Consider the following 14047-nt stretch of genomic DNA (forward strand, 5'->3'; position numbering starts at 1 on the left):
CTCGCCAGTGACACCAGAGGGACACCACAGGTCACCCCTCGAGGGGCCTGGGGTTGCAGTGGCTCCTGGAGTCGCCCCAGTGTGACAGCTGGGGGGCCTGAGATGCTGCAGTGACAATTTGGGGGGTGGGTGCTCGTTTTGGGGTCTCCAGGGTGAGTCTCAAAGTCTCCTCCCATCACCTCATCCCGTGCCTCAGTTTCCCCCTCACTCTGCAGGGAGCATCCAGAATTGATGTTCTGGAATTGGGTTTGTTTTGGGGGGTTTTGGGGTTGGGGCTACTGGGATGGGCTGGTGGGCCAGTTAGGTGATACACACCCAAGGTGTGTATCAAGGCTGGTGGTTATCTGGGCTCGGAGCTGCCTAGGCTGGGGGGCTGCAGGGCCAAGAGCTATCCAGACAAGTGTCAAGCTGGGATCCATGACTCAGGTGTCCATCAAGTGTCCACCAGTGTCCAATCTCTCCTGCCCCCATCCATCCCAGACTCCCTGGCCAGGGCTGCTTCTCACTGCAGAGTGGACAAGCCCCTGGTCAGTCCCAAGATGACCCCAAACCCCCTCCCACCAACCTCACCAGGCCACCCACCCTGAGCTCTGGTGCCATCGGCATCCCCTGGCAGCCGGTCCAGCTCTGAATCTCTTGGAAGAGGAAATCCACAGTCCCAGGCCGGGGACTCAAGGGTATCCAGGATGGTGAGCACTGAATCCATGTGGCATAGGGGGACAGTTGGGGACACAGCTGGGGAGATGTCTGTGGGGAAGGGAGTTGGGGTGTAGGGGAGTGAGGGGCGCCTAAAAGGTGCGGAGGGGGTTGGAAGGGAGGGATGCACCCAAAAATGTGCCAAAGTGAAGGCGAGGGTGCATAAAATTGGGGTAAAGGATGGAAAGAATCCAAACAAGCACAGAAAAGACTCAAAATAGGGGGCACTGAACCCAAAAAAGGGGAAAAGGACTGAAAATGGAGGGGAGAAGGACCTAAAATCAGAGGACAAGGATGTCATGGGGTGTTACAGTGTTTTCCTACCTGTGCCAGGGTGAGTGCAGATGCTCCGTGCCAGAAGCAGCCATGGGGACATCCTGAGGGACATGGGCACACATTGAGGGACACAGGGACACTACAGGATGGGTCCCCTCAGACAGCCCAGGACCTCATGGTTTTTGGCCCCACTGGGGGCAGGGGACACATGGAAGGCGAGAGGAAGATATGGTAGGGAATTTGGACATACAGAGGGGAAAGGACATGATGCCACCAGGACAGATAGCAGGGGGACAATGTCACCAGGACACCCCTGGTGACATGTAGCATGGGGCCACATGACACTGTGGGTGGCACTGACCCTTGTGCTGTACCTTGGGCCATTGGGGTCCTCTGAGCGTGGAGTCCCTAGGACGCCCTGGTGACTGTCACTCACCTCCGGGCCACTTGTCAACAGCCGAACAAGTTCCACCTCCTGCCCTGCTGGGTGATGACATCTGGCTGGTGCACTGTGGTGGTGATAGTGGGGATGTGGTGGCAGTACCTGCATTGGACAGCACTTCGCAATGTCCCCATCCATGTTCCTCACATCCTCATCCATCTCCCCCCATGGCCCCACCCATGTCTTAGTTCCTTGTCGTTATTTTTAACCCCAGTTACAGGGCTTTCAAAGGAATGAACAGAAACCTTTTTGTTTCAAGGCCAAAACAAAAGAATTTATGTGTCCCTGCTGGCAAAGCATCCACATGCTTGGCTGGGTGGGAAGAACCCTTTTTGAAGGGGTTTCCACCCCACCATCTCCAAAATTGTGGGGTTTGCCCCAGTATGTTCCCATTTGGCTGTGGAAGATGCCCATGAGCCAGAAAGGATTAAAATGATGGATTTCTATTGGAGAAGACCTCCAAGGCCATTCAGTGTTGCTTGATACCACCAGAAGATGCAAAGAGTGAGATTTTTCTCGGGTCAGAAGTCGACAAACGTGCTCTTCACAATGGATTTCTGATGTTGATCTGTGGATATGTCCAGGTGCCCATGGGGAGCCAGGAGGATGTGGAGCCACCCAGCCAGGTGTATTTCTAACATAGATCACGGGCACCATGGACCAGCAATGCTCTGCCCACTGGGGGCCACAGGAACATCCAGCACAGATCCTGCCACGGGGGATGGAGCTGGAGCAGCACATGAAGCTCTTCCTGCACTTGATTTGCAGGGCTTCCCTTAGTGGTGCCTTCATTGGTGTAGGGTAAAGTGAGAGCTTCTGGAACAGGACTTCACACATTTGGGACACTCGTAGGGCCTCGTCCTAGTATATATGCGCTGGTGGGTGACGACAGTGGAGTTTTGGTTGAAGCCATTCCCATTGTTGGGTCAGTGGAAGGGCCTCTCCTCTGAATCTGCTGATGCCTGAGGAGACTGGAGCTAGTCTTAAATGTCTTCCTGCATTCCTCACAATCGGCACGCCTCTGCTTTGTGTGGCTCATCTGGTGGGCAGTCAGGTCAGAGCTTGTCTTGAAGCCCTTCCCACACTCCCCACACTCATAGGGCTGTTCCCTCATGTGGATTCTCCAGTGTTGGATCAGGTAGGATCACTTGCTGAAGCTCTTCCCACATTCTGAGCACTTGTGGGGCTTCTCCCCATCATGAAGCTGCTCATGGACTCTCAGCTCTAAGCTCCAGCAGCATCTCTGGCCACCTCCCTGGCCCGGAGTGGGTCTTTCTGCTTTGGATCACCGTGATCTGCATTTGTAACCCCTCATGAGGGATCTCTGGGGCTTTTCCTCCTCCTTGGATTCCTGCACCATGGAGCTGGTTTAAAATGCCTTTTCCATAAGGTTCAGCTGTGGGGATTTGTCCTCCCTGGTCTCCATCCTCAGCTCCTTGTCTGGGGGAGGAAGGACAAGGAGAGGATGGGATTTGCCTCTGTTCCAGAGGGAGGGGGAAGGAGATCCCCCCAGCATGTCCCCGGCAGGACGGTGTCGGCAGCGGGGTTGTCCTGCAGCCGGGGGCCGTGCTGGGCTGGGAGATGGAGCAGGACAGAGGGGGAAGGGGGCAGGGACTTCCCCCTCACCTGCATAGGGCTTCTGGGCCATCTTCCTCACGGCCTCCTCCTCCATCTGACCATGATTTGGGAATGGGAAATCCTGGTTTTGGGGAAAAACAAGGGCTGAGCACATTGGTTTTGATGTTCCTGCGGGCCAAGGGTAGCTGGAGATGTCATCACCCCTTTCAACCTCAGAGAGCCTGGGGCTGCTCATCACCAACCTCTTGCACTCCTCCAGGCTGCCGGGGGTTCCCTGGCTCTGGGAATGCCCCTCTGCGCTCTCCCCTCTCCGGGGCTCCCGCATTCCCCCACGGCTCTCCTGGGGATCCCCAAACCCCATACTGGCCCTCTGCCCACCAGTACTGGGTGATCACCACGTGGGACCTGCCAAGATCCCTCCCGGGGCATTTCCGGCTGAGCTTCGGGGTCCTTCAAGATCCAAACGTACCCTGGCCCCTCAAAAAGAAAACCTTCCAGAGACGCCCCCGCTGGTTTTGGGGCGAGGTTCCCCTTCCTGCTCACCTGTGGGTTCCGGGGGGACAGGGTGATGCTGCCAGAGTTGGGGGAACTGCAGCCTGAGCGGGCGGGCGGGGGAGCCGAGTGGTTCTGCTGCTGCTCTTTCTCTTGCAGCTCCTCTTCCTCATGTTCCTGACTTTCCCCTTCTTGTTCTTCCCGCTCCTCTTTCCTTCCTCCCCCTCCTCCGCTCCCAGCCCGGCCCAGGTCGGTGCCGACACTGAAAAGCAGCCGTGCTCTGCCCTGGGGGGTTCCAAAGTGGCCGTGCCCTGCACAGTGCTGGAACCAATACTGGGAGCACTCGAAGCGATCCTGAGAGAACCCGGAAGGAATTGGGAGCGCTTTCCGTGCTAGGACCGCTCTTACTGGGAGCACTGGGACGGAACTGGGAATAAACAGCGCCCGGACGCGGCTTCAGCCGGCGGTGGGCGGGGTCAGGACCGAAAGCGTGGTTATGCAAATCCAGGAGCGATCGCGCGCTGTGATTGGTGGGCGGAAGCAGCGCGGGGTTCTCCCTGGTCACGTGTGGGCCGCGGGGGGGCCGGAGCGATGGCGGCGGGGCCTGGTGAGAGGGAACAGGGAATGGGGACAGGGAATGGGAACGGGAACCAGGAACAGAAACAAGAATACAGGACTGGGACGGGGAATACAGGACACGAACTGGGAATGGAAATGTGGGAACAGGACAGGGAATACAGATACAGCAACTGGAGAGAGAATATGGGATAGGGATTAGAAAGATGGGACCGGGATTAGAAATAGGGCTGGGAATGGAAATACGGAAATGGGACAGGAAATATGGAAATGGAAATGCGGGACCAGCATGAGGACTGGGAATATGAGAACGGGAACAGGACAGGGAATATGGGACCGGGATTATGAGAATGACAACCAGACAGAGAATACGGGACAGGGAATGAGACCAAGAGTGGGATCCAGACTGGGATGGGAGCAGGGTGGGACCAGGAGCGAGGTAACATGAGAATGAGCAGGGGGCAAGGAGAATGACAGCGAGGAGAGGGGGATCCAGGACAGGAGAAACCCAAAACTGGTACAGGGGATATGTGGACAGTTCCTGGGCAGGGGATCCTTGATCAACTGCCCCAGAACCTCTGCCAGAGTTTCCCAAAGCAATTAGAACTGCTCAGCCTAGAATATCCAAGACCCTGAGCGACCCCCAAATCCCTCCCAGGAACCCTCAACCCTCTTGAACACAGCACCCCCCACATCCCCTGGAAGATCCCCCCCCATGTTGCCATCGTTGTCTTAGCTCAACATCTTCACCCTGGGTTTGGGTATTTTGAAAGAACAATGAGAAATGCAAAGAAAATTAAGGCAGGAGGATGTGGAGCCCTCAGCCAGGTGTCTCCCCCACATGCGTTGTAGAGGAGACAAATCCCTCTGCAGATATACAAGGGACTGCAAGGTCCCTTGTTCCCATGAGGCCTTGCAGTGTCACAGGGGTCTCCTTGGTGATGCAGTGTCACAATGGACCCTTGGTTCTGTGGGGACTCACAATGGCAGAATGGTCTCCTTGGTTCCACGAGGCCCTGCAGAGCCCCTTGATTCAACGTGGCCTCAAAGTGTCATCATGGTCTCCAGAATTCCATGAGGCCCTGCTGTGTCACAGTGGATCTTTGGTTCCATGGGGTCCGCACTGTTCCATGAATCCTTAGTTCCATGGGGCCCTGCAGTGTCACCATGGACTCCTTAATTCAATGGTGTCACACAGTGACACAATCACCCCTTAGCACAACAAGACCCCAGAGTGTCACAATGGTTCCTTGCTTCCATGAGGCCTTGTAGCGTCACAATGGACTCCTTGGTTCCATGGGGCCACAAAGTGTCACAGTGGCCCCTTGGTTCAGTGAGGCCTGTCATGGCATAAGATTTTAGCCTTTATATTTTTGAAATCCTGTTATGCATCAATGCATAACTCTAAACTCCATAGAAAGTATTAGTTAACTATCTTCACATTTTGGTCAGACAAAAAGATTCCTCTGAAACTCAAGGACACCCTACAGCCTCAGGTTCCAAATACAATAAACAAAAGTGAATTGGGAGGGGGGAGCAAACTGAGGGAATATGACTTCATTAGCGGAAGCTGTAATTGGAGGATTAACCCCTTATATGCAAACAGACCAAACTTATATCTGTCTGAAAAAGTCATGACCACCATCCACCTTGGGTGTAGCCTCTGGGAAGCTTTTCACTGTCCAAGGTGTATCTGTTGAAGGCCTTTAATAAGCACCGACTTTATTCCCTTAACCTTGTCTAGCCTGTGTTCTAGGTAGCCACTCCAAGACATCACCTGCAGTGCCACAATAGTCTCTGTGATTCGTTAAGGCCTGCAGTGTCAAAACAGACCATTGATTCCATGACACCCAAAGTGTCACAATGGCCCCTTGGTTCCACTGAGTCCAACAGTGTCACTAGGGTCCTGTTTGCTCCACAAGGCTCTGAAGTGCCACCATGGCCCTTTGGTTTCACAAGGCCTCAATATGTAAAAATGGCCTCGATGGTTTCATGAGGTCCTGCTCTGTCACAATGCACCTTTGTTTCCATGGTGCCCCATAGTGTTACAATGGTATCCTGGGTTCCACGGTGTCAGAATGAACCCTTCATCCTGTGCAGACCCACAGTGTTCACTGCCGTGCCCTTGATTCCATGAGGCCCTGCCAAGCTGTAACAGTCCCTTGTTCCAGTGGGTCCCAGAGTGTCAGAATAGTCTCCAATGTTCCATGAGGCCCCGCAATGTCACTGTGCTCCCCTTGGTTCCACAGGCTGCACAGTGTAGCAATGGACTCTTGGTTCCATGAGGTTCCTCAGTCACAATGCTCTTGGATCCCCAGTGTCAGTGTCAGTGTCAGTGTCAGCGTTAAGGAGAGAGAGTTCAAAGTGCACCTCATGATTTTTGGTTTTAATCAAGTGAATATTTTTTTTAATTTTTCAATTCAGAGAAGAGGTGACCGAAGCATTCCCCAGGTGATCTTGATGATGAATGTCACCTTAGAAGGTCTGGGCACAGAGAAGAATGATCCCTTTCAGGGTTGACCCTATTTGGACAACCTGCTTCTCACCTCCAACCTCACCATGTCAGACATTGCCCACCTGGGACTGACATCCTAAAACATAAAAAAAATCCCTGCATGTTTATTATTATAATTATATATTAATAAAATAATAAAATTACAAAGATGTTTTTCTTTTAATAATAAAAATAATATTTTTATTACCTAATTTTTCATTTATGTGTTAAAAAATCGATACGGTTTTAGCAATCATAAAAATTCTTGGTGATTGGTTCTAAGTAACACAATTCCCTTCATTAATTAATTGAAAACTACTGGCTATTGCTTTCTCCTTCTGTATGATAAGTAGACTTTTTTCAGTCCTTCTCTAATCCTTGTTATCATTTTCTCAGACAGGGTAAAAGGGGCCACTCTGGAGTCAAGGGAGACATTTCTGGGGTACATTTGGGGCAGTCTTGGGTCTACACAGGGAATTTAGAACTTGAGGGTATGTAGGACACTTCAATGGGCCGGGTGGGCACTGGGCAGGGCACTGAGGGATTCTGACGGACACCTCGGAGGCTGGGAGAGCTCTTGGGGGTCCAGGGCGAAAACTTGGAGGTCAGGGAGGGGAATGTGGAGCGCTTCGGGGTCCGGGCGGGCACCTGGGGGGCTAGAACGGGGCTCTCTGGGGCGCGGGGGATGATGGGAATTGTAGGCACGGGCATAATACGATTGCATACAGCCGCGGAGCATCACAGGAGGGCGCATCCGCATTGTCTCTTTGTGGGTCGCGGTGCCTGATGGGAGATGTAGTCACGGCTGGAATAGCACTCTAACGGGACTGCGGAGCATGATGGGAGCTGTAGTCCCGGAAGTGGCTCGGACGAAGCATTTGGGGTCCGGGAAAGCACCTGGGGGACACTTTTGAGTCCGAGCCGTGACTTGAGGTCCCCAGGGCAGAACGCATGTGGTTCTGGAGCACTTGGGGGAAGCTTGGGGGGCTCTAACCAGGCTTTTTGGGCACCGAACTTTGCAGGTGTTTTTGGTGCCGAACTGTATTATGAGGGGCTGTGAGGCTGTGGCGGATGAGACACTGTTCCCTGTGTCCCCAGTTGGTCCCACTATACCTCGTATCACTCACAGTATCCTCAGTTTGCTACATTATTGCCCAGTATCATTCCCAGTATGTCCCAGTATGTCCCAGTGGGTCTCTGTGTACCCTCACAGTCCAACCCACCTGGATCAAAAGCAAAACCAGTGAGACTTCAAGTCAGTAATACAATTTTTAATAGGGAAGAGAAAAAGGAAAAACAAAATACATGCAATTAAAAAAAAAATACAACCACTAACAGAGTCAGAATACAACCTGATACCCTGTCAGTCAGGGTGCTGGTGCAGTTTTCCTCCAAAGGGTCTGTTAGCATATACATATACATTTAATAGTTAGTGGTAGTAATGCTAAGGCTGCAGTTTGTAGCTAGTGCAAGGTAGGCCCTGGGAACTAAGCCAGGGAATGTGCTGAGCTACAGAATAATGAGTTAAGGGCCAGTGGGGCGAAGAAGGACCAACTGGTTATTTATAGGAACAGTAGGGAATTTACTGATGAAGTACAATAAACAGGTGTGGGATTAATCTATAGTTCTAGTTTAGACAAGCATGTAGGATTTATAACCGTTAGAAAGGTATCTTATTGTCTTAACTTAGGCAGGCGTGCAAGAGTTATAACCTTTAGAAATATTATCTCGAAAATGACTGCTGCCTTTGATGTGAAGTATGTGGACCATAGCATGTAGCCATGGTGAAGCAAGATTTGTAAAAGGGTATAAAACTGTGTAAGATTCACTAAGGGGTTGGGACTTTGACTTTGGACGCTAGTCCTCAGGTCCCCGGGCCCTGAATAAAGCACCGCACAAAACAACTTTGTTGATTTGTGTTTTACTCTTTGGGATCGGGCAGCGGTTTTTGGCGACCGCGGCAGGACTCCGGAGGTGGCTGGGGCGGTTCGCGAGCTGATCCACTCCACGCCGGCACCAGGTGATTCCTGGGGAGTCATCGACCCGCGCCCGACCCCGCGCCTGACGGACAACTGTAACAGGTAAGCCCGAAGGTGCTTTATTATTTGGTTTAGGTGCCTGCCTGATAAGTCGAGGCGGCGATCCTCGCAGGGTTGGGCAGAAGACGTCTCTGGTTGGTAAAGCCTAGGCGCCGACCGTTAGACGCGGCGAAAGCTGCGCAGGATCGGCACTTGCCCCTCGCGGCGTCGAGAAGTGGCAAGTTTGGTTGGTTATTGGTTTATTGGTTAATAATTTGATAATCACTGTCTGTTGGTTTGTTGGTTAAATAATTTGATAATTAGTGTCTGTTGGTTTATTGGTTAATAATTTGATAATCACTGTCTGTTGGTTTGTTGGTTAAATAATTTGATAATTAGTGTCTGTTGGTTTATTGGTTAGTAATTTGATAATCACTGTCTGTTGGTTTGTTGGTTGATAATTTGATAATCAATATCTGTTGTAGCCGTGACTGTTGGAAGTGTGTTTGTGAGATAGTATTGTGTGATTGTGTTATTATGATGCCATTTAAAACGTTTAAAGCTTTGGTTCAATCTAATGAAAAGGTTCCGGAAAATACTCCGTTAGGATGTTTGTTGGGGCGTTGGAAAAGAGAAGGGTTCCATCAAGAGTTAAAAAGGGAAAGGATGATTGATTATTGTAATCATTGGTGGCCACAATATGAAACTGGAAGTTCGGGGTGGCCCCTTAATGGGTCTATTGACCCTGGTGTGATATCCCCGTTAATGCAGTTTTTACGGGAAAATGAAAAATGGGATGAGATTCCTTATTTGGATTTGTTTTATACCCTAAAAGGCAAACCCGAATGGCAGAAAGAATGTGGTATTATGGTATTACAGGTAGAGGAAAAAAATTGTCAAGGTTGTAGGCAAAGGAATAGGTGTAATGGTTGTTTGACAAAGCTGACAAGCCAGGAAGAGGACCTATCTTTGCTTGTAGCTCCTAGTGCCCCTCCTGCAGAATTAGCTTCGGAAGAGGAAGATAGTGATAAAGAAGAAAGAGAAATAATACAAACCCCAGAAATGGGGAAGGGCTCCCAGGAATCGATAATACCTTGTCCTGGGGAGCCATCTCCCGGTCATACCCGTAATATACCGAGAACCCCTATTGCAGAAAGAACTAGACAAGGGAGGAAAAATAGGGAAAAACCCCAACTGATAGCCCCTTTAAGGGAAGCTATGGGACCTCAGGGTGAGAAGGTGTTTATTAAAGTCCCGTTCTCACCTGGGGATCTGATAATTTGGAAACAAGCAGCAGGGTCATACCGGGAGGATCCGGACAAGGTTGCTCGAGTGGTAAAAATGATAATAAAAACACAAAATCCTGATTGGAATGATTTACAGGTGTTACTAGATACCTTGATGGATTCAACCGAGAAAGAGATGGTGTTACGGGCAATGACAGAACGAGCCAGGGAAATGTTGAGGGTACAAATGATGGATGGAACTCTAAATGACTTGGTCCCGAGAGAGGACCCCGGGTGGGATCCTAACACCAGTCGGGGTTGGAAAAGACTTCAAGTTTATCAAGAATTAATAATAGAAGGGATTAGAACGGGGATGCCAAAAACAATGAATTGGTCAAAACTGTATTCCATAAGACAGGATAAAAGTGAGTCCCCATCAGCATTCCTGGAGCGGCTGAAGGAAACTGCACGCAGATTTACTAATTTAGAGGTTGATGGGGAGGCAGGGAAATTACAGTTGGCTTTGATTTTTATGGGGCAATCTCAGGATGATATTAGGAAAAAGCTGCAAAAGTTAGAAGGGGAGGACACTCGGAACCTAGAGAAAATGCTAGAAGTGGCATGGAAGGTATATAATAATAGAGAAAAAGAGACAGCAAAGAGACATCAGGCAAATATTTTAGCAGTATTGCAACACGCTACGGGAGGAAGCCCAAGAGGACGAGGACGGGGCCGGGGTGGTATGGGTCGAGGAAGGGGCATAATTCAGCAGAATTTGGGAAGGGGAGCAATGGGAGGATTGGGAAATCCCTTCGGGGGGCAAGGAAAATTGGGTCCTAATCAATGCGCCTTTTGCAGACAGTTAGGTCACTGGAAAAATGAATGTCCAGTCAAATGGGGAGTGGGTAATGTGGGGAATGTAAATCCTATGGGAAACGCAGGAGCTACCACGGGGCCGGTAGATGTCGCTCAAGCATTTGTGTTAGGCAACTATCAAAATCAGAGCTGACTAGATCAGGATCTGAAGGTAGTATTGGAGGTAGGGGGACAAGAACGAGAATTTAGAGTTGATACGGGAGCAACACATTCGGTTTTGAATACAAAATTAGGGTTATTAAGTGATGCAAAAATTCAAGTAATAGGGGCAACTGGGCAAGTAGAAGAGAGGACATTTTTGCAGCCGTTAGACATAAAATTCGGAGGAAAAGAATTTGATCATCAATTCCTGTATATGCCTAATTGCCCAGAGTCACTGTTTGGAAGAGATCTGTTATCTCTTCTAAATATGAGAATATTATTTGAAGGAGGACGAGTGAAATTAGAAATTCCTGATAAAGAAATATCTAGACTATTTGTGATTAAGGAGGTAGAGCCCACCCCAATTCCTGAAGAGGTTGAACAGGCAGTGGTACCTTGGGTTTGGGAAACCGGCACTCCAGGTAAGTCTAAGGCAGCTCAACCAGTAGTGGTTGAGCTAAAGGAGGGAGTCCAACCGGTAAGGATTAGACAATATCCGATTAAGTTAGAAGCTAGGAAAGGAGTAGCCCCCATGATTGCTCAATTCTTAATCCAAGGTATTTTGCAAGAATGTGAGTCAGAATTTAATACCCCAATTTTTCCAGTACGAAAACCCAATGGTAAATATAGGTTAGTTCAGGATCTGAGAGCTATAAATAATATAACCAAGGATATCCACCCAGTGGTGGCAAACCCCTATACTTTGTTAACATCTGTGTCTGAAAGATTTCAATGGTTTACAGTAATTGATTTAAAAGACGCTTTCTTCTGCATCCCTCTGGCATTTGAAAGTAGGAAATATTTTGCATTCGAGTGGGAAGACCCTGACTCTGGCCGGAAGAAACAGCTTACTTGGACACGACTTCCGCAAGGATTCAAGAATTCCCCCACAATATTTGGGAACCAGTTAGCCAAGGAATTGGAGGAATGGAAAACAACACAGGTAAAAGAATCTCCCTTTTCTCATGTAATACTTCAATATGTAGATGACATTTTCCTGGCCACAGAAGAAAGGGACATTTGCCTAAATTTAACTATAAGCTTATTGAACATGCTAGGCCAGGCTGGATATCGGGTCTCGAAAGAAAAGGCCCAACTCATCCGGACAAGTGTGTTATATTTGGGCTGTGAAATAACACAAGGAGTAAGGCGATTAGGAGCAAATAGAATTGAAGCCATCTGCACCATACCTATTCCCCGAAATCATCAGGAACTAAGATCCTTTCTAGGAATGGTAGGATGGTGCCGGCTGTGGATACCGAATTTCGGACTCCTGGCCAAACCCTTATATGAGGCACTAAAAGAGACACAGTTACGGTGGGACAAGCCACAGCAGAATGCGTTCCAAGGGCTAAAGCAAGCACTAAAAGAAGCCCCGGCATTGGGACTACCCGATTTAACTAAGGACTTTCAATTATATGTAAATGAGAGACAGAGACTGGCTTTAGGAGTACTCACGCAAAAGTTGGGATCATGGAAGCGTCCGGTCGGCTATTTTTCGAAACAACTAGATGCAGTCAGCTCTGGATGGCCGTCCTGTTTGCGAGCCGTGGCAGCTACTGTACTATTGATTCAGGAATCAAGAAAATTGACTTTGGGTAAGAAAATAGAAGTGTTTGTGCCTCACATGGTGATAACAGTTCTGGAACAAAAAGGGGGGCATTGGTTGTCCTCCAGCAGAATGTTGCAATATCAAGCAATATTAAGGGAACAAGATGATGTTGAGCTAAAAGTAACTAACCATATCAATCCAGCAGAATTTCTCCGCAGTGAGCAAGAAGAAGGCGAATTGACCCACGACTGTGTGGAAGTCATTGAACAAGTCTTCGCTAGCCGCACTGACCTGAAAGACGTGCCATTGGAGTCTCCGGACTGGGAACTGTTTACAGATGGATCCAGTTTCGTCGAGAATGGGACCAGGTATGCGGGTTATGCGGTGGTAACGCTCCTCCAGGTCGTGGAAGCTAAAGCCCTCACCCCGGGAACATCAGCGCAGAAAGCAGAGATTGTGGCTTTGATTCGCGCCTTGGTTTTGAGTCAAGGAAAGAAGGTAAATATATGGACTGACTCTAAATATGCATTTGGAGTTCTGCATGTCCATGGAGCATTATGGAAAGAAAGAGGACTGTTAAGTTCCCAAGGGACATCTATAAAACATCGAAACGAAATCCTATCTCTTTTGGATGCTGTGCATAAACCAGCTGCAGTAGCAGTAATGCATGTGAGAGGACATCAGAAGGAAGAAGGAAAAAATCTACCAAGGAAATAATCTAGCAGATGCTACTGCTCGGAAAGTGGCACGTGAGGTTTGGACACAATTGGCATTGATTCCGACAAAGGTAAGCCCAGTCACTCCTCACCTAGAGCAGAAGCCAAATTACTCCTTAGAAGATGAAAGACTGGCCAGACTTGTGAATGCCCAGAAGAACGCGTTAGGGTGGTATGTGACCGACATAGGGCAAGTATTAGTACCTGTCAAGATCATGAAAATAATTTTAGAAGCAGAACACAACAAATGCCACTGGGGGGCAGAGGTATTGGTTAAATTTTTAAAGAAAGAAATCATTTCTAACCAGATGTTGACTTTAGCTAAACGAGTTAATGCAATGTGCCCAGTCTGTATAAAGAACAATCCTGTAGTGAGGAAGCAGATTCAATTAGGAAAATTACAGGTAGGACCAGAGCCAGGTGATTATTGGCAAGTTGACTTTTCAGAGTTGCCCAGGGCTCAAGGGTACAGATACCTTCTGGTATATGTATGTACTTTTTCGGGATGGCCCGAGGCTTTTCCGTGCAGAACTAACCAGGCTAAGGAGGTGGTCAAAACCTTATTAAGGGAAATTATTCCTAGGTTTGGAGTACCCCTGGGAATTTCATCAGATAGGGGACCACATTTTGTGGCCGGAATAGTACAAAACATAGCACGAGTGCTCGATGTTAAATGGAATTTACATACCCCATGGAGACCTCAATCAAGTGGGCAGGTAGAAAGAATGAATCAGACATTGAAAGGTCAGATCAAGAAAATCTGTCAAGAAGCTAAGATTCAATGGCCGCAAGCATTACCATTGGCTTTGTTAAGAATCAGGATTAAACCCAGGGAAAAGGTAGGAGTAAGTCCATATGAAATACTATATGGCAGACCATATCATGCAACAACATTAAAAGGTGATCCTCACGTGGTTGGGGACCAAATGCTCTTTAACTATGTTCTATCTCTTAACAAGACTCT

This window comes from Cinclus cinclus, chromosome 15 (assembly GCF_963662255.1).
Source record: "Cinclus cinclus chromosome 15, bCinCin1.1, whole genome shotgun sequence".
Lineage (NCBI taxonomy): Eukaryota > Metazoa > Chordata > Aves > Passeriformes > Cinclidae > Cinclus > Cinclus cinclus.